This window comes from Stenella coeruleoalba, assembly GCF_951394435.1.
Source record: "Stenella coeruleoalba genome assembly, chromosome: 16".
In the NCBI taxonomy this organism is placed as follows: Eukaryota; Metazoa; Chordata; class Mammalia; order Artiodactyla; family Delphinidae; genus Stenella; species Stenella coeruleoalba.
In genome coordinates, this window is record NC_137162.1 from 56,206,135 (window position 1) to 56,226,792 (window position 20,658).

At 40.7% G+C, this 20,658-nt stretch overlaps 1 protein-coding gene across 1 annotated transcript in view; it reads left to right on the forward strand.

The window, feature by feature from the left end:
• Positions 1 to 20,658, forward strand: part of LOC307175081 (uncharacterized protein) — a 107,327-nt gene that overhangs the window by 18,206 nt on the left and 68,463 nt on the right. Inside the window, exon 2 of the mRNA XM_079899926.1 lies at positions 4,291 to 4,403. The gene's annotated coding sequence lies outside the window, so the exon portion shown is untranslated. The remainder of the gene's footprint in view (positions 1 to 4,290; positions 4,404 to 20,658) is intronic.

A 20,658-nucleotide genomic window follows, 5' to 3' on the forward strand; every position in this document is an offset into this window, starting at 1 on the left:
CAGAGGATTGTCCTGAAGTGTTAAAGCCCTTAGAACATAGTAAGTGCTCAATAAGTATCAGTGATTCAGTAGCTGACCAACCACTTCCTGCATGGAAGCTTCCCCCCTCCACCATGGATGTATAATCCACATGACAAGATATATGAGCCTTCTCATTCTCACATAAGTGCTTCATTCATTAATTCTCACTCCATGCATTTAACAAATATTCGTAGAGCAGTTCCTATGTGCCAGACACCATCAATCACATGTTCTGGAGTCCATAAAAAGCTTTGGCATCGGATGGACCTGGGTCAAATCCCAGCTCTGTGATACTGAGCTTCAGTTTCCTCATCTGCAAAATCAGCATAATAATAATTCCTCCCTTGAGATACTGTGAGGATTAAAAGAGCTTCTGTAGTGAGATATTTGGTGCAGAGCTTAACACATGGTAAGCTTTATAAGTGCTTAAATAAAGCCTAGTAGTTTCAAGGCTTCACCTAAATCCAGGCATCACTGTGACCCTTACCCTGCTTTACACAGCCCTTGTTAATTCTGCTTTCCTCTGAACTCAATTAGTACTTACTGTCTGTTCTATCAAGTTTAGGTCTTGGCTTTTTGATTCACTTGGTAGCCTTTCTTCCTTGGCCTATTATTCCATGCATCTCTAACTTTGACTTTGCACATGGAGAAATATAATTGCAGAGGAGCCCAGACGATGAGCAGGTTAGGAGCTGGGGACTGAGTCGAGATGAAGATCAATGCAGGAAAAAGCTCATCTTCACAAAGGTAGAGTGAGGCTTGATGAAAGATAAATAGAATCCTTGCAGGGGAAAGCAGGATGAAGCCCAGAAAGGAGAGGAACAGATGTGTACCTGATGGCTATGCCAGAGAGTCGGCATATTCTATAGTGTGAGGAGTCCCCTAGAGCGTGGGGACTCTTTGGGGGGAAGTTGTGTGAGGACAGAGGTTCACAACACCTGGATGGGGAAGGAGAGTTCCCATGTGAATTATGGGGCACTCAGCATAGTTGGGGGCCATCCACAGTCATGTTTACCCAATTTCTTCATCCCTAATCTTTAACTCTTGTTGGATATAAGCAACTTTAGTTTCACTGGTAGGAAGACAATGTCCCACAGTGACGCTACCTCTGCACTTCCTGAGACCCTTGGCACATCTGAATGTCCAGTCATAGGCTGGGATCCAAGAATATAATTCTAAAGAACAGACTGATACAAGTAGAGAAACAGCAGCAAAAAAGTAGCAGAAGGAAATTAGAAAGAGGCAGTTATGGCCCCTGAATTTCACTGTTGTTTTTATTTTTAATTTTCAAAAATAAATTTATTTTTATTTTTGGCTGCATTGGGTCTTCGTTGGTGCACGCAGGCTTTCTCTAGTTGCGGTTAGCGGGGGCTACTCTTCGTTGCGATGTGCAGGCTTCTCACTGTGGTGGCTTCTTGTTGCAGAGCACGGGCTCCAGGCATGCAGGCTTCAGTAGTTGTGGCACTCAGGCTCAGTAGTTGTGGTTCGTGGGCTCTGGAGCGCAGGCTCGGTAGTTGTGGTGCATGGGCTTAGTTGCTCTGCGGCATGTGGGATCTTCCCAGACCAGGGCTTGAACCTGTGCCCCCTACATTGGCAGGCGGATTCTTAACCAAGGTGCAAACCAGGGAAGCCCAAGCCCCTCACTGTTGTTTTAAAAGTGGGATTCTTAACCCTCTGAAACTGTGAGCAGTTTTATGTGGGCATTTTTTTCTCTAAGAAGAGGGTCAGTAGATTTCATCAGATTCTCAGAGGACTGTGAGTTACCCTTGCCTTGCTTTGCTCAGAGGAATGATGTGGGATGGTCTATGATCCCTTCACATCCACTGAACATTCTCAAGGGCTGCCACTGGGGGCAGGAAGGGAAGGACAGAGAATATAGGGCCAGTTCCACCCCACCCCACCCTACTCCCAACTTCAGTAAGAGCAATTTTTAAAACTTATTTTTTCATATAGAAATAGTTTTACGCTATACAAAAGTTGGAAAAAATACCTAGAAAAAATGAAGAGTAAGATTATCTAGCTGAAAAGGGCCCTCTTGTATCCACTTCCACCTTATAGGCAGGCATCCTGTAACAGAGGGCCTAGTGTCAACTCAGTGTCCATGGCTTCATCCTGGATTGCAACCACACAACATACTTTATGCTTCACTGATTTCCCAACTGATGACTCCATTTCTCATTTCCTGTTTTCGTTCTTGCTATGTGGACAATGTGATACTTATTGAAGACTACTGAGTGGCATATGAAAAATATTTGATTAAATCCTAAATGAAAAAAAGTAAAACCCAATTACATAAAAGCTTCCTGAGAAGTAATGAATAAAAGGCAAATTATTTGAGATGTTGCACATCTTTATGATTCTCCTGGTTATTTCTGGTGGCTACAAGATGGCTGCTGCTGCTCTAGCCATCATATCTACATTCCAGCAGGAACAAAGTAGGAGGAATAAGGAGAAAAGGATATTGCCTAAATCAAGCAGCAAAAACTTTCCTGGAAATCCCACAGCATGAATCTACACATGTCCCATTGGCCAGCACTTTGACACATGACTAGACCTGGCTGGAAAATAGATAAAGAAAAGGAGGTTAGGAATGGGGTTGGGGCCAGCCAATCAATAAGTGCTCCAGGTGGTAACTGAAAAGTCACCCTAACTTTTGGTCTTGAAATAGTCTATCACAGTAACCACTGAATTAAGTCAGGCCAGACTATAAAGAGAAATTTTCTTCCTTCCTCCCTCCTTTCCCCTCTTCCCTTTTTCTCTCTTCTGTATTGTAAAATCTAAAATTTCAAGTGCTGCCTTGACAACTTTGAGCCTCTTTCGGCCCCAAATGCCTAGCTGTGAGTTTCCCTGTTCTTGCCAGATACGCCCCACCTCCCCAGCCCAGCAGGAAAGCCTCCCTCCCTGACAAGTTCCCTGATCAGTAGAATCAGCTGCGCCTTAGCTGGTCTTCAGCCTAATGGGTTTCACCTCCCCATCAAATCGTGAAATTATTCAAACAAGCCAATCACATCCCTCCACGTGAACAAAGGGTTACCTCACTCTTCACTACAAAGCCTGAATCCCACAGTCCCTGCGGGTTTTCTCTCCTCCCAAGTGCAGTCCTTGTGTGGTCCTGCCTGGCCTGAGGGGTCCTCCTCCCCTTCTCTGTGAGTATTTATGGCTGATAATCGGTCTGGGGCTGGGTGCTCAGCCACGTACTACTTAAGGTGGAGGATTCGTCCCACGTCAATGGCGTGCATAGGAGTTGATCAGAATACCCGTGTTGGCATCACAACAGTGAACAAGATATCCTCAGGCCTTGCCCTGGGGTGGCTTACCATCTTGCGGGAAAGATATTTACTTGTATTTTGTATTTGCTGCTCTAAATACTGGTGTAGAGTACTATGGGAGCCAGTGGTGGGACGAACAAATGTAGAGCGGAGTGTGTGTGTGTGTGTGTGTGTGTGTGTGTGTGTAAGTGTAAGGAAGGGTTGTTTTTGTTTGTTTTTTTTTTGCGGTACGCGGGCCTCTCACTGCTGTGGCCTCTCCCGTTGCAGAGCACAGGCTCTGGACGTGCAGGCTCAGCGGCCATGGCTCACGGGCCCAGCCGCTCCGCGGCATGTGGGATCCTCCCAGACCGGGGCACGAACCCGTGTCCCTTGCATCGGCAGGCGGACTCTCAACCACTGCGTCACCAGGGAAGCCCAGAAGGGGGGATTTTTCAGTTCTGTGTGGCTGAAGCTGAGTTTGAAGAGCTGAGAATGAAGAGGGGAAAGTTCAAAAGAATTGCTTGAAACAGAAGCTGGAGAGGGACCCAGAGGCCAGGTCAAGGCAAGCCTTCTCAGCAGAGTGAAGAAGTTCAGGATTTCATGAGCAAGCCCTGGTTTGCTCCCTTCAGCAGGAATACATGGGCGGACATTGGCTTTTGGAAAGATCTCTGTGGCTTCAGTGTGGAGGACGGGAGGGCACCGGGATAGGGAACTGAAGAAAATCAGGGAGGCTGTGGCAGTGGTCTAAGCAGAGTGGCAGAACTTTACTGGAGGGACTGTCTGTGAGGTCATGGACCGTAGAGGCAGAGAAATCTGTGGCCTCTTAGTGTGACTTTACATTCAAGGGTTTTTGGTTTTACCTTCCTCATAAGGGGCAGGGAAAGGAAAGTTACCTGCTCACATAGGACAAGGGTTCAGTTGCTCATGGTACAAGTTTTATATTAGAACTCTCTGCATCTGCAAGTAAAAGAAAAATACAATTCCAGTGGCTTACACAAACTGGACCTGTGTTTTCTTCCAGAGAAAGTGGTTGGTTCAAAGAAATCAGAGCAGATACTGCTTTTGGAGTTGCCCTCATTATCCCAAAGTGGCTGCTACAGCTGCGTCCACTCTGCATTCAAGGCAGGAGAAAGGGTAAGTGAGAAAGGCTGTGCCGGCTTTATGTGACTTTATGTATCGTCATAGCAGGAAAGAAAAATATTGTACGAATGACCTTTCCCAAAAGACTTTTGCTTATTCCTCACGGACGCTGGCTGCCCCTAGCTGCATGGGAAGTTGGGATGGCAAGTATCAGCTTTCAGGATTCTCTAGAAGGAGGCAGAAAGCGAGAAGGGTGCTGGGAATGGTGATTCGGCAGCCAGTCAATGGTGTTTGCCACACGTGCATTACAAGCCCGCGTTATATTGGAGGGGAAAGGGGAAGCTGTGGAGGCAAGCACGTAGCAGAGGTCAGTCACAGTCGTGAATCTTATGAAAGGTTTGCTGGGAAACTACATTTAGGAAAATATATATGGTGACTACGATTCCCCTGACAGCACGACCGAGTGATTTGCAATGTACTTGCATTTCATGGCCCTGGTTCCAAGTACTGTCACTCACTTTCATGTCAGACACTTGAGTTGTTTCAACATCACCAGGCTGGCCCACTATAAAATTACCTACACGTGCGCACGCAGACCCTTTAGGAGCCCCCAGCGTATGGTGAGAAGCGCGCTTGTTCTTCTGCTGGCTGTGGCATCAGCACTATGGATTTGTTTGGGCAAATGTGCTTCTTTGTAAGAGTGGAACTCCAGGAAGATTAAAACTACCCTTTGCCCCAGGTCTCTTGCCGTAAGCCTGGAGTCTAAATCCCTTGAAAGCAGTGTTATGCCCATGGTATCATGATTCTCATGGCAATCCTGCAAAGCAGGCTTTTAGAAGAGGAAACTGACCCAAAGAAATGAAATGGTTTGCTTGTGACCATCTAGTAGTGTGTGGGGGTCAGCAGCCTTCTCCAAAGGAAGACCTCCTGGGTACAAATCCAAGCTCTTTTTTTTTTTTTTTTTGGCGGTTCGCGGGCCTCTCACTGCTGTGGCCTCTCCCGTTGCGGAGCACAGGCTCCGGACGCGCGGGCTCAGCGGCCATGGCTCACGGGCCCAGCCGCTCCGCGGCATGTGGGATCTTCCCGGACCGGGTCACGACCCCGTGTCCCCTGCATCGGCGGGCGGACTCTCAACCACTGCGCCACCAGGGAAGCCCCAAGCTCTTTCTAATTCTGGGTGATTCAAAAGACTTTCAAGGGAGCAGCAAAGCAAGGTCACTGAGAAATGAAGGAAGACCAGCAATGATGAACTTAATTATAATTCTAGTTTAGGAAAATCTGGAAAAAAAAGCTGTTCTGTCTGTCTGTGTGCTAACAAAGCACCCTGAAACTTAGTCACATAAACCACCAATTATCAATATTTTATTATGTTCATGTATTCTGTGGTTCAAGAACTCAGATCACAGTGGGGATGGTCTGTCTTCTCCATGATGTCTGGGGCCTCAGCTGGGAAGAGTTAATGTCTGTGGGTTACTCCATAACTGGGGACTGAAGACTTTCAACTTACGTGTCTGGCTTCTGGGCAGGGGTGACTCCAAGGTTGGGCTCAGATGGGACTACTGACTTAAGCAGCTATGTACAGCCTCTCCAGGTGGCTTGAGCTTCCTTTTTTTTTTTTAATTTACTTTTTATTGTATATTAGAGTTGATTTACGATGTTCTGTTAGTTTCAGGTGTACAGCAAAGTGATTGTTATACATATATGTATATCCATTCTTTTTCATATTCTTTTCCCATATAGGTTATTAGAAAAATGCCATTGGTAATTCAATGGGGATTGCACTGAACCTGCAGATTGCCTTGTGTAGAATAGTCATTTCCACAGTATTGATTCTTCCAATCCAAGAACACAGTATATCTTTCCATCTGTGTCATCTTAAATTTCTTTCATCAGTGTCTTATAGCTTTTAGAGTACAGGTCTTTTGCCTCCTGATGTAGGTTTATTCCTAGGTATTTTAGTCTTTTTGATGGGATGGTAAATGGGATTGTTTCCTTAATTTCTCTTTATGATCTCTTGTTGTTAGCGTATAGAAATGCAAAAGATTTCTGTGTATTAATTTTGTATCCTGCAACCTTACCAAATTCACTGATTAGCTCTAGTAGTTTCCTGGTAACATCTTTAGGTTTTTCTGTGTATAGTATTTTGTCATCTGCAAACAGTGACAGTTTTACTTCTTTTCCAATTAGTATACCTTTTATTTCTTTTTCTCCTCTGATGGCAGTAGCTAGAACTTCCAAAACTGTGTTGAATAAAAGTGGACATCCCTGTCTTGTTCCTGATCCTAGAGGAAATGCTTTCAGCTTTTCACTGTTGAGTATGATATTAGCTGTGGCTTTGTCATATATGGCCTTTATTATGTTGAGGTAGGTTCCTTCTATGCCCACTTTCTGGAGAGATTTTTTTTATCATAAGTGGGTGTTGAATTTTGTCAAAACCTGTTTCTGTCTCTACTGAGATGATCATATGGTTTTTATTCTTCAATTTGTTAATGTGGTGTATCACACTGATTGATTTGCAGATACAGAAAAATCCTTGCATTGCTGGGATGAATCCCACTTGATCACGGTGTATGATCGTTTTAATGTACTGTTGGATTCAGTTTGCTAGTATTTTGTTGAGGATTTTTGCATTTAAGTTCATCAGCAATATTGGCCTAGAATTTTCTTTTTTTGTGGTAAAGTTGTCCTGTTTTGGTATCAGGGTGATGGTGGCCACATAGAATGAGTTCGGGAGTGTTCCTTCCTCTGCAGTTTTTTGAAATAGTTTCAGAAGGATAGGTGTTAACGCTTCTCTAAATATTTAATAGAATTCACCTGTGAAGCCATCTGGTCCTGAACTTTTGTTTGTTGAGAGTTATTCAATCACAGTTTCAATTTCAGTACTTGTGATTGGTCTGTTCATATTTTCAATTTCTTCCTGGTTCAGTCTTGAAAGATTGTACCTTTCTAAGAATTTGTCCATTTCTTCTAGGTTGTCCATTTTATTGGCATATAGTTGCTTGTAGTAAACTTTTTTTTTTCTTTTTTTTTTTTTTTTTTGGCAGTACATGGGCCTCTCACTGTTGTGGCCTCTCCTGTTGCGGAGCATAGGCTCCGGACGTGCAGGCTCAGCAGCCATGGCTCATGGGCCCAGCTACTCCGCGGCATGTGGGATCTTCCCGGACCGGGGCACGAACCCGGTCTCAAATCCATCTAGATTCAAGAGGAGGGGATTCCTCCTGATGAGAATTGTGTCAGAGTATTTGCAGCTGTGTTTTAAAACCAGTGCAGAAGCCAGTCTATATTAGTTACCTTTATTTTGAATTGATATTGAGGATGAGAAATGCATTATACTTTTCAGAGCTTTTTATTTCTAAATGTATTCATCTGGCCCTAATACTATCACTTACTAACTGTGTGACCGTGGAATCCTACCTAATGTCTCTGAATCCCATTATCTATATCCTTAAAATGGAGATAATACTTATACCTACCTCATTGGGCTTCTGTGAGAAGGAAATGTGACAGTGTCTGCAAAGGGCTTAGCAAGAACACATTCCACATTTATTCAACACATACATTTAGCATTTATGTGCCAAGCTCTGTTCTCAGTGTTTCACAAAGATTACCTCATTTAATCCTCATTTACCTCTACAACATAGACAGTGTTTTTATCCCTATTTCAAGGATGAGGAAATGGAATGGTCACAAAGCACGTATGTGAAGACCAGGACTTGAACAGAGCAACCTGGCTCTGGGGTCCATACTCTCAACGCCTCTGATGTGCTGCCTTTCAGTAGATAGTACAGATGTGAATTCAGGCATGCATATATCATTTCTTGAGCACCCACAAGTAATAGTATGAGCCCAGGATTTTGGTTTGTACGAAGAATCTGTTCATCTAGAACAGGGGTCTGCAAACGATGACTGTGGTCCAAATCTGGACAGTCCTAGTCAATGTGTATTACTCAAGGCTGCTTTCATGCTGTCACAGCAGAATGGAAGAGTTGTGACAGAGACTGTATGGCCTGCAAAGCTGAAAATATTTATTATCTGCCCCTTTGTTGAACCAAGTTTGCCAAGCCTTATTCTAGACCTTACCTGAAACGACGCTTTATCCCGAATTTCTCGGAATTTCAAACATGTTGAACCTTGTCCTCATCCTTGTTAATTCCTTACTTAACAAGTAGCTATAATAATATATGGCAGCCATTGTTCTAGACCCTGGAGGTACTTGGTGAATAAGAGAGGCATGGTCCTTGCCCTCAGGGAGTTTGTGTTCTGCTGGAGGGAAATTAAAAAAAAACAAACAAACACCCAAAATCAGCAAGCAAAACCAAATGATTGTAGATTATAATGACTGCAGTGAGAGAAAGAAATAGGATAACAGGTAACTGAGGTTAGAGAGAGGATTTCTTATAAATAGAAGCCATTGTGGGTGAGAAGTCTATTACTGCTGCTAAAAGCATCCCAATAAGGAGATATGTGGAGAGGAGAAAGTATGAAATTGTCATCTCTGAGAGTGGAACAGAAAGTTTATTAGGAAGTGTGGGAGGATGGATGCTCAGGATGTGGGAGGTGGAGTGCCCACCTCGGGATGGGAATTGAAAGTGAATGGTCAGCCTGACGGTATGATTTTTCCCTTCTACAATCTGAAGCAACTGGGATGCAGACGTGGAGAAAGCAGGGAGTGAGTTCAACGAAAGTTGAGGTTTTGGAGGTTAGCAATAAGGGGAGAGATGAATGGGCAAATTTAGCCTGGAGACAGATTTTCTTTGGCTAGCCCACTGTATTAAAACTAAGCATTCGAATGACTTTCAACGGAACACAATTTGGTTCACCATGTCCCTACACATTCTTACTATGTTCCGTCTTGCCTGTTTCACTTGTTTATGTTTTCTGCCTGACCCCGTAAACTTCTGAGATTGCAAACACTGAACTGTAGTAATAGATGACAGGCTCTTACCTGCATGAGGAGAGAATGGAAGGACAGAAAACTAAAGGATTATGAGAGAATGGTAGGATTAATGAATTGGAGACTGAACTTTTGATGAGGTCAGATGAGAGCTAAGGAATTATTAAAGTGAGGACTGGAAATATAGCACAGTCTCTTAAGAATGGAATATTAAAAATCAAGATTCTGAAGGTAGTAGACTGATGTTTACAAGGTAAAGAGTGTGACACTGGGAGAGGGTAGCTGAGATAGGGAGAACCAAAATGTTACATGCACATACAAACATATACATGAAACACGTGCATAGAACGTTCATATATACACATAAATTCACACACACAGGCTGGAAATGCTTTTAAGAGGCTACCTGGCATTCAAATTTAAGAAAATATCTCCACATAATGAGGATGTACTCTTTTATGGGTTTTCTACACACATGATGAAAAGAGTCATTAGGAAACAGCTCAAATGCAATCAGCCAAAGGGAAGCCTAGGCTAGAACACGAGAAATCCATTTTCTAACAAAACAACTTTTCCTTCTTCTACAGAAAAACCAGGGTAAATGAATTATTAAAAACATACCTTGGGCTTCCGGAGACCCCAAAACAGTGACTGCTGCCTAGGCTGGTGTCTCCCCATATATCTATATACAGGTTTCCCCCACTAACTGAAAGTAGAGCCATGCTATGAAACTTTTCATAAGCCAAAATGGTATAAAGCGAAATAGCAATTACCTTAGGACACCTCTTGCTAACTGACACACCAGATAAATGGAGATGAGGCACAGATGCTCACAGACACAGTTCAGAGCGATGGGGGCTTGACACTGAGATGTGGAGTGTTGCTCCCGGAAGAGCTTGGCAGTGCTACTCTCACTCCTTGGGGTGAGGGATGCCTAAGGACCCGCTGCAAAACAAATGCCGATGCGCTTTGTGTTTTTCACCTTTTCCATAAAAGCAAACATCTTCAGATTTCTTTCAGTTTGAAATTGGTGCTAATGTAGATCTTTCCTAAACGTAAAGTGACGTAAAGCAAACTTTTGAAAAGTGGGGGATACCTCTGTATCTCAGCACTGGTGTCTCCAGGCTGTTGGGTGGAGCCAGGTCTTGGTACCTGTGAGCTAGAGGGAGGATTCCAAGATGTCGCCCAAGTGCTGGCTTCCTCCAGGTGGTAGAACCAACTTCCAATTATGGCTGATGCCACTGTCTATGCCCCCAGGGTAAAAGCCGCAGTGGCCACCCCCACGCCCCCCACCTCTCAGGGAGACTCTGCACGTTCAGCAGGTAGGTCTGGTCTAGGCTCCTATAGAATCATTGCTTTTACCCTGGGTCCTGGTGCCCGTGAGATTTTGTGGGTGCCCTTTAAGAGTGAAGTCTCTCTTTCCCCCAGGCCTGTGGGACTCCTGCAGTTAATCCTTGCTGGCCTTCAAAGCCAAATGCTCTAAGGGCTCATCTTCCTGTGCAGGACCCCCAGGCTGAGGGAGACCAACATGGGGCTCAGAACTCTCACTCCTAAGTACAGGGAGAACCTCTGCACTGTAATTATTTGCTGTGGGTCGCCCACCTAGAGGTATGGGACTTGATTTGATTATATCGCGAGTCCCCCTGCCCATCTCATTGCGGTTCCTTCTTATGTCTTCAGTTGTAGAAGATCTTTTCGGGTAGGTTTCAGTCTTTTTCATCAATGGTTGTTCTGCAGATAGTTGTGGTTTTGGTGTGCCCATGAGAGGAGATGAGCTCAGGGTCTTTCTACGCCATCTTGGTTCTGCACTTCAGCAAACTTCCTTTTATTGTGTAAAGTAACATATTTTTTAAATTCTGGGGACCAGAATTTTGTAAACATATTTGTAGGGACATTTTTCAGCTTACCACAATAACACAGATATAAAATTTTAAAGTAAGTTGACACTTTTAAACTTTAAATTTTCAAGGCAAGTAACTGAGCTGACTTCATGATTCTTGAAACCCTTAACCCCTTGCTGGCCATAAAACTGTCAAGAGTGGATTATGAGGATGTAAATGGTGAAAGCTGGGCTATGAGTCCTAAGTAGGAAAAGAGAGGAAGTGTCTGCTCCATTGCTTAATATCTTACGGGAAACCACCTGGGGAGTAGATGTATGTCCCCTGGAGTTTGACCACTGTTAGATCCATGTCTGAGGAATCTCAAAGAAAGGACTGTGGCTGCTGACCTAAGCATCAGGGTTAAGGGAAAGTAAAGGTCTGCATTTGAAAATAACCCTGCACCCAACAATGCATGGCATCGTGTGTTTCCTATGGGCCCACGGAAGGCCAGCAGAGGAAAGAGTGTGAACCTGGGGCCATTTAAGAATTCTACCATTGAGTATCACCTAGGGTGGTGATAGGATTCCAACAGAGAGGAGCCTGGGAAGAGGAGTTCTCCAACAAAATAAGGCTGGACAAAGGCCTGGAGGAACAGGTATATTCTCACATCACAGGATTACAGTCAGAGGAACAGAAAACACCTATAAGAGAAATCATCAGTTTAAACTCCACTCTACCTGCCCTGTGAAGGGAAAGGAATCCTTCTTTAGAAGAAGTTACTACAGCTTGCCTCTCTACATTTTTGTTATATATTTATAAAATAAATAAATGGATGGAATTGGACATGAACATGTAAAAAGGTGCTCGATATCATTATTCATCAGAGGGATGCAAAATAAAACCACTATATACTATATATATACTACTATATGCCCTTGAGAATGGCTAAAATTAAAACAACTGATAATATCAGGTGTTGGAAAGGATGTAGAACAAGTGGGATATCTTATGTCTGGGGATTCCCTGAAGGTCTATGACTGAGAATTGGGCTGTACTTGCACAAGACAAGATTATTTGTAAGTTGCCAAAGAGCAGGTTCTACAGTGATGAGAATAAAATATTTGGTAAATTATTTGGAAATATTTTCTAAAGTAAAGGATCCATATACACTATAACCCAATAACTTTACTCTCTGATATGAAGCCAATAGAAATGAGAGCTTATATATGTCAAAAGTAATGCACAGAATAATCATAGGAACTACGATTAAACACCCCCATCTGGAAGCAGCTGTTGTGTCCATCAAGAGTGGAATAGTAAATAACGTGTGGTAAATTCAGACAATGGAATAATACACACATTGGGGGGAAAAACCCACAAACTACTGATACACAGGCCAATATGGATGAATCTAAAGACATCATAAAGTGAATAATACTAGATACAAAAGAGTACCTAAAATGTTATTTCATTTATATGAAGATTTAAAACTGATCTGTAGAGATAGAAAATCGGAATAGTCGTTACCTGTAGGGGACTAGTGACTGGGAGGAAGCATAAACAAGTCTTCCAGGACCTAGAAATAGTCTATTATCTTGATTTAAATGGTTGTTACATAGTCATTACACATATGTATTAATTCATTTAATTGTAAACTTAAGATTTTTGAATTTTTTATGTTATACATCAGTTCAAAAGAATACTAGTTAAACAAAAGTACAGGACTATCTAACCAAAAACTGAGAGAAAATAATACATAAAATAGAAACAGACCCATCGTGAGTTGGCTGACAAAGGCCTTAATATCAATGTGATTAGTTTATTCAAGACAATAGAGATAAAGATGGCCAAAATAAAAGATGGAAAATGTCACTAGAGTAGCAGAATCTATTAAAAAGATCAAATAAAATTTCTAGAATAAAAAAAAATACTATATCTGGGTCTAGCTTCTAGCTATGATAGAGAAACTGGTACTGAACTAGCCTTTCTACTATTAATTAAAAAAAAAACAAACCCCACAAAAGTTTATAAAGCACTGGACAACAGGAAGCACAGGACTGATCCCTGAAGAAGAGAAATGGAAGAAGTAGGCCACATTTAAGAGTGATTGTCTTAGATCTCTGCCTGAGGGCAGTTTTTAAATCATGGTGCAGTAAGCTAAGGTCCAAACCGAGTTCAGTCATCTTGCTGAACTGAGGAGGTGGAGACAAGAGTTTGGGGCAGCTGAAGAGACTGGAGTCTGTGAGTAGGACATGAGACAGGAGGAAGCTGTGCAGAGATGAGACCCCAGAAGAAGGCATGGCAATTCCCTAGAAGTCTGTGACTAAGTGTTGGGCCATATTTGCACAGAACAAGATAAGCTGAGGATTTCCAAAAAGCAAGTTCATCAGAGATGAGAGTAGAACAGAGAAACTAGAGGTCACACAATGCTAGGGAACAAGGCAAGTTCAACTGTTCTCATTAACTCCTTGTTGATATCTCAGGTATCCGACTGAGATACCAAAAAGGCCAAACCTTAAGAATAGGGACCTACTCTAGAAAGCCTACTCTAGAGATCCTCCCTAATGAAGTCTAAAGCCAAGACCTGACAAAATCTATGGAGAGGGCAGACTTTGGAAGATGAGTCCTTCCAAGTAAAAAAAAAATTAAGAAAGAGTTTAGGATTTTCATAGGTCTGCCCTAAGAAAGTACAAAACCAAGCCTATACAAATTCAAATTGATTAACCCATAAGTTAACTGTATACTTGAATAAACAGCAACTTTCTGCAGAGGAATGTAATACAATCTAGAATCTTTCCAATGTATCATCAACAATACAGTTGTGAAACAACTGTTACAAATATATTTAAAGAACTAAAACAATATATATACAAGGAGTTAAAGGGAAATATGGTTTTCTTAAAGGAAAATCTATTCAGAGAACTGGAAACTATAGAAACAAACAAATGGAAATTCTAGATCTAAAATGCTGAAATGGAAAAAAATAAAAGATGTGCTTAATAGACAGTTTCAGATGACAGATGAAAGAGGCAAAGCAGCTAGATGAATAAAAATTATCCAAACTTAAAACAGGGAAAAAAGAGTTGAGGAAAAGTGAACAATGCATCAGGGACCTGTGGGACAATATCACACAGCCTAAAATACGTGCAATAGGGGTCTCAGAAGGAAGAAAGATGAGGCAGAAAAATATTTTGAAAAAATAATAGCTAACCTTTCCCAAGTTTGATTAAAAAATTACTTTTCTGAGATTCAGGAAACTCAGAAAACCCCAAGCAGGATACACACACACACCATAGCAGAAGACAGTAAAATTACCAAGTAAAATTTCAAGATAAATTTTGAAAGCGTAAAGAGAAAAAGACACTTTACACTTTTACTTGCAGGGAAATAATAACATGAATTAAAAATGACTTCTTAGAAACAAGTCCAGAAAAGCAATAGAATGTCATCTTTAAAATGCTGAAATAAAGAAATATATACCCAGTGAAAGGATCCTTCAAAAATGAAGGTAAAATTATTGGACAAACAAAACCTGGAAGAATTTGTCAACAGCAGACCTGCCCTACAAGGAATGCTTAAGGATGTTCAGCCTGAAGGAAGATAATACCACATAGAAATTCAAATCTACAGGAATCTATAGCAAAATAGTGTGAAGTGCATATCTATTACAGTGTTCTTCGCAAAAGCAAAAAATTGGAAACATGCTAAATGTCCAACAAAAAGAAGTCATTCAATTTCATTGTGTATCTATTCAAGAAAAACTACAAAGGCATTAAAAAAGAAATTAAAGATCTAAAGGACACGAGAAAATGTACATTATATCTTACAGTTTAGGTCTTCTTTATCTGATAATTTCTGAGAAAATTGTGTGAAATATTTCACTGTAATTGTGTGTGTGTGTGTTGTCATTGGATACATATGAGTTCACGGTTTTTATATAGTCTTGATAGATTGCTGCTTCTGTCTACAGTCTTTATATTTCCAATCATACTTTTTATATTAAATTATGTTGTTGATATTGACAAAGCCATACAAGTTTTCTTGTACTATTTTCCAGATTTTTTTTCAAATTGTTTTATTGAACTTTTCTGCATCATTTTTATGGCATTTGCTTGTAATTGAGTGGTTTTTTTTCCATTCAGTCAGGTAGTCACTTAAAATTTAGAATTATTATTATGTGATTACCTTTTTGAACCACAGTAAAATAAAGTTAGAAATACAAAATTAAAGATAATGAACATAAATTTGGAAATGAGCATTCCTGTCTTTAACACTTGAATTGGAGAAGAAATCACAAGGAAATTTTGACACATTTAGAATCCTAATAGGAATATTGCATGTAAAACTTGTGTGATGCAGCTAAAGTATTATTCAGAGGTAAGTTTATGTCAATATACAAAGGTTTTTTTAAAAAACATTTATTTGGCCGTGCCAGGTATTAGTTGCGGCACGCGGGATTTTTGTTGCAGTGTGCGGGATCTTTAGCTGAGACGTGCAAGCTCTTAGTTGTGGCATGTGGGATCTAGTCCCTTGACCAGGGATTGAACCCAGGCCCCCTGCATTGGGAGCACAGAGTCTTAGCCACTGGACCACCAGGGAAGTCCCTGTAAAGGTATTTTAAAATAAAAAGTTACTGAAAATAAGAGGTAATCCTGCAACTGTGTAAGACAAGACAAAACAAAACAAATTATGAGTGTATATCAGAGTAAGTGAAGTGAAGAACAAAATAAAGTTAGAAGCAGAAAATAAAGTAGAGAATAAATAGGTGACAGTAAGCACAATAAGCTTAAAACCTTTTTATTAAAAAAAAGCAATAGCATAGACAAATCCCAGGTCACATAGATGGGGATGACAAAGGAAATAAATGATATTAGTAAAGGAAAAGAAGGCTGAAGTCTAGATAACTCTGGAAAGAAAAAAATCATTTAAAACTATGCTGAGTAATGACAATAAATTTGAAAAATGTAGATGAAATGGAAATAGACAAGGAAATTACAAATTGCTACACTTAAGAAAACTTGAAGACCTGAATAAATTAATAACCATCAAAAATGGAATCAATTTTTAAAACCCCTTCTTCCTTCAACAACAGCAAAATAGTTTTATAGGAAATGTGCTACCCTTCAAGAAACATATGTCTTGTAAATTGTTTCAGATTATAAAACGGGACAATGTCCTGCTCACTCTCTTAGGTTAGTATAATTTAGATAATATAATCAGATGAGACTAGATCAAGACAATAAAATTACAGATTAGTGTTCTCTATCAACATAGATGCAAGAATCCTATATATAATATTACTAATTGTATTATATACAGCAGTCAAACATTGATATTAAATACAGTAGAATGAATATATTTATATATAAGATTAATATATGTGATGTATACGGTTTAGCTGCTTATTTATGAGAGCTATGCAAGAATAGTCCATTACGATGAAAACCCTATGTATTCTACTATATTACCATTGAATATATTAAGTATCTAAACATTATATTTAGGTGTTAAGTATATAATACTTTCATATATTTATTAAATGAAATCAATACATATATTAAGAAATTTATATCTATGTTAAAACAAGCAAGGATAATTTCATATCGGGAAATCTCTATGTAAGTCGTGAGATAAAAAGAGTAAAGAAAAGGGTACATGGTCATTTTAATAAACACAAAAGGAATTTAATAAAATTTAACATTCATTGTGGATATTAAAAGAAGGCAAAGATCTTACCAAAATGCAAACTGAATAAATCTTTCCCTTATATGATAAAATATTATTTCTCAAAAACCTACTAAAAACAGCGTACTTAGTGGTGTAACTTTAAAGTTAGAAGCAAATTTAAGATTCCTGCTATTGATGCTTCTCCTTAATATTTTATTGGAGCTCCTAACCAACACAGTAAGAGAAGAAGAAGAAACAAAAGGTATAAATATTGGAAAGAAAGGGAGCAAACTCCTTTCTTTGAGAATTTTTTTCTACAGTAAAATTTTTTTTCTACAGTAAAAAATTCAAGAGACTCTACAAAGTATTAGAAATAAAATTTTTAAGTAGAAGATCAACATAAAAATTAGTAATATTTCTGTATGCTGGCAGTGACCAATTCAAAAATACAATTTAAGAACTGTAATTCCCAACAGCAGCAAAGCCTGTAGAACATCATGGATAAAAGAAATAAATTTTATTGATAGACATGAAAAATACCTAAATAAATGGAGAGATACACTGTGTTTAATCATGAAAAGTTTCAATCTTCACAATTTAAAAATTTTCTCTAAATTTATGTATAGATTACATGCAATTTCAATCAAAATGTGTGAGGGAAAATAACTTCCATTAATGCTGGAAAGCGGAGGGCAGGTAAAACGATCAAGAATGCTTGCTGTGAACCTGCATTCAAGGGCCAAGACAGACCACTGTCAACAAATACCTCCTCGGATGGAAGCCTTGGGTTTTCATGGCGTGTGATAACATCTTCAAGTATAGAGGAATGGTAGTGCAACAAGAATTTAGTACTATTTAGATTCGTCAGCACCCACAGTTGCACACTCCCTCAGAGCCATTGGATTAGTGGTTTTGGTCTCAGTGTTTATGCCTAACAAAAGCAAGCAAACAGTCATTAATGTGTAAGAAGTATGAATCTAAACTTCATAAACAGGAACAAGTTCATTTTTTTAAAAAGTCAAATAAAAAATGATCCTTTCACAACACCAAATTGTTGTAAACCAGAAAATCTTTCTTCGCCTCTTGCTGTAAACTTTTCTATTCTCTCAACTTAGTGTTTTTTTCATTCAGCACCCTCCACATAGGAAATGAACATACATTTCTGTCATTGACCGGAAGTGATTCAGACTCATTTAAGAACCAGGAGCTAATTAGAGGTGATGACCAATGAACGACATCTCCAAAAACTGATTTGAAAACCATGACCTCTGCCTGTGGTTCTGTATCTAATCTCTGACGGATAGAACAGAGGTAAACCCATTTTTGGCAAGACTTATTATTGTACAGATTTGGAGGAAATTATGGTCCCTGACACTAAACTGGTATGAAACGTATCAGCTGTGTATATAACACTAGCGCAATAAAGTTCCAATCTTCAGGAAGAAATCAGATGTGGGAGGGATTTTGACTTGAAATTCCTAACCCCATCTATTGAAAATCCACCTCATCAGCAATTATTATTTGAGTATAGACAGGGTGCAAATTGCTACATATGGTGCCTGGGGTATATTTGATGACCTAAAGAAGACTGGGGGAAAATGTAATATGCATTCATGCAACCTCCCTCAGCTGTCTTCCAGGGTTATTAAGTACCCAGCACTGGAAACTTCTACTTGTTTCTTTAAAAATTGTAAAAGCTGAAATGCCAGCATGTCAATAGCAGAGTAATATCCAAATCATATCTTATTCCTTCCAAGAGGCTGGAAAAGACAACGTACATCCCCCAACGAGGACAAGACTAATCATGGAGCTGGTGCCAAGCCTGTGGAGATTTCCCCGGGGAGCTCATCACTTTATCACATGTCACAGCTTTGTTCAGTTTCAACATTGCTCTCCGGAGCAGATTCCCTTTCTTCCACAGGCTCCAAAGGGGAAAGAGCTTCCTATAAAATCTACCTAGGACAGGGCTGGCCAGGTTCAGGGATCCGTGGTAGCAGCACACTAACAAAACAGAGCGCTACAGAGGCCATTCCTCCACTGAGAAGAGTGATTTGACTCATACTAGCATCTGGACCAGAAATTGATAATTCACGGTCACTACTTGATTTGGGAATTTATGCAAAATAATACTGGCTGCCAACAGCTCACGTGTCATTCCTCCCTACACTGTGAGTCTTCGTCCTCCCTTCATGTGCCCAGCTATGGCAGGCTTTGGGAACACGAGCATGCTCGCATGCATGTTTGCTCACACACACAGACACACATTTAGACAGGAGGTTATCGATACAGTTGGCTGCTCTGCTTCTGTAATCCCTGCTTACCTAGATCACGATGCACAACTCAAAGTCATAGAAAGCTGCGAGATTTTGCATTACTTCCTTTCTCCTACACGTAGATTGTTCAAGAAGGGTTAACCCTGTCGCTTCCCCACCATCTGTAAGCCAAAATATCCTCTCAGCTTTGATCATTTTGAACCGGTCCTGAAAGTCTAGAGAAATGCATTGATTTATCCATTCAGGATAGTTTCAATTAGACCTCATGGTGGTAGAGAACAGCAAGCAGCGCCAGGATGCAACGTGTTGAGAAATCACAGCCGCACATTGGTTGACGTGGCCTGAGGGCACCAGAAACCAAGAGCTTCCACTAGCAGATAGAGTGATGGAGAATGGACCCCATAGAGAATACAGCATTGGCCACAGGGTCAGAGATTCCTGGGGTTCTTTGGGGTTCCTCAGGGAGTAGGTAGAACTCTTCCCAGCTCTAAAACTCAAAGGTTGTGACTCAGAGTTGGCTCTGTCTTGCTAGCCAGAGGGGGGGGAAATGTTCACTGAAGTGGCATTGAATTGACCTGGCCAGTGATTAAAATGTTCTTTCTCTCCTTTATTCTCCAAGTTACACTGCAGTCTCTCAGGCCACGCTTCTGAGAGCAAAGATGGACAACAAAGTGCTGTTAAATATCCTGCTGACAAGGTATAGGAATGAAGAGATTGTCAGCAAAGGCTTCTGTGAAGGTTGCAGGGACGGGTGAGGGCAAATGTTTTCTGAAGTACAGTTGTCGCTCTGTGTTAATAACTGCATCTGACCTTTCCCTGACAAAGGCTCTTTGCTGGCTTCCACACTGAGCAGCCAGAATGATTTAAAATTTAAGCCCTGACAATAGGGGACACGCTGCACTTTGTTTTCTCCAAAACTTTTGCCTGTCACGGAAGTTCTGTGGAAGGCAAGAGAGAAGGGTGAAAAATCACCCCAGGGCCACTCCGTGGAATAAGCTATGGTGGTAACTAAAAAGCCTCATGCTTGCAACTACAGTTCAAGTACTTTTTAAAAAATCAACTAAGGCACCATTTCTTCCTTTGCCTCAGGGATAAGTGATTAAAAATAACTAATAAATATTTGTGAATCCCTTTCCTCCACTAAACCTGGCTTAACCTCCCACTAGAGGCTCCCTCTCCATTAAAACTGATCTTTTTATTCAACCCCAACTCTTAAATTGACGTCCTGGTCCAATTCTTGTTTCATATTCCGCCTCCCAGCTTTCCCGTAGCCTGTGTGCTTTGCTAGCCCGCTATTCCCAGAGCTATTGGCGCTAATGATGAGCTCTCTTTGGAGATTTATGGTATGTTATCCTCAGCTATTATTTAGCCAGAATCTTCTCTTTTGCATCTGCATGAACCTATCTAGCTTGCCTTTTCTGTAGAAGCAATAAAAATTCAATGGCTAAGTATTGATTTAAAATGGAAACCTAGGAGTCAAAGACTCTGTGTTAGGTCTAAGGGAAAAGAAGTGAAGGGTCAGCTGTGAGCTTTACCCTCAATGGACTTCCGGTCCAGTGGTGCAGAGGCAGCTGGGGTAGAAGCTGATGGAAGAGGCCATTCAAGGCTGAGGAGGTAGCTTTCAGGTTGGGGTCAGCGGGAGGTAAGGCCCAAGA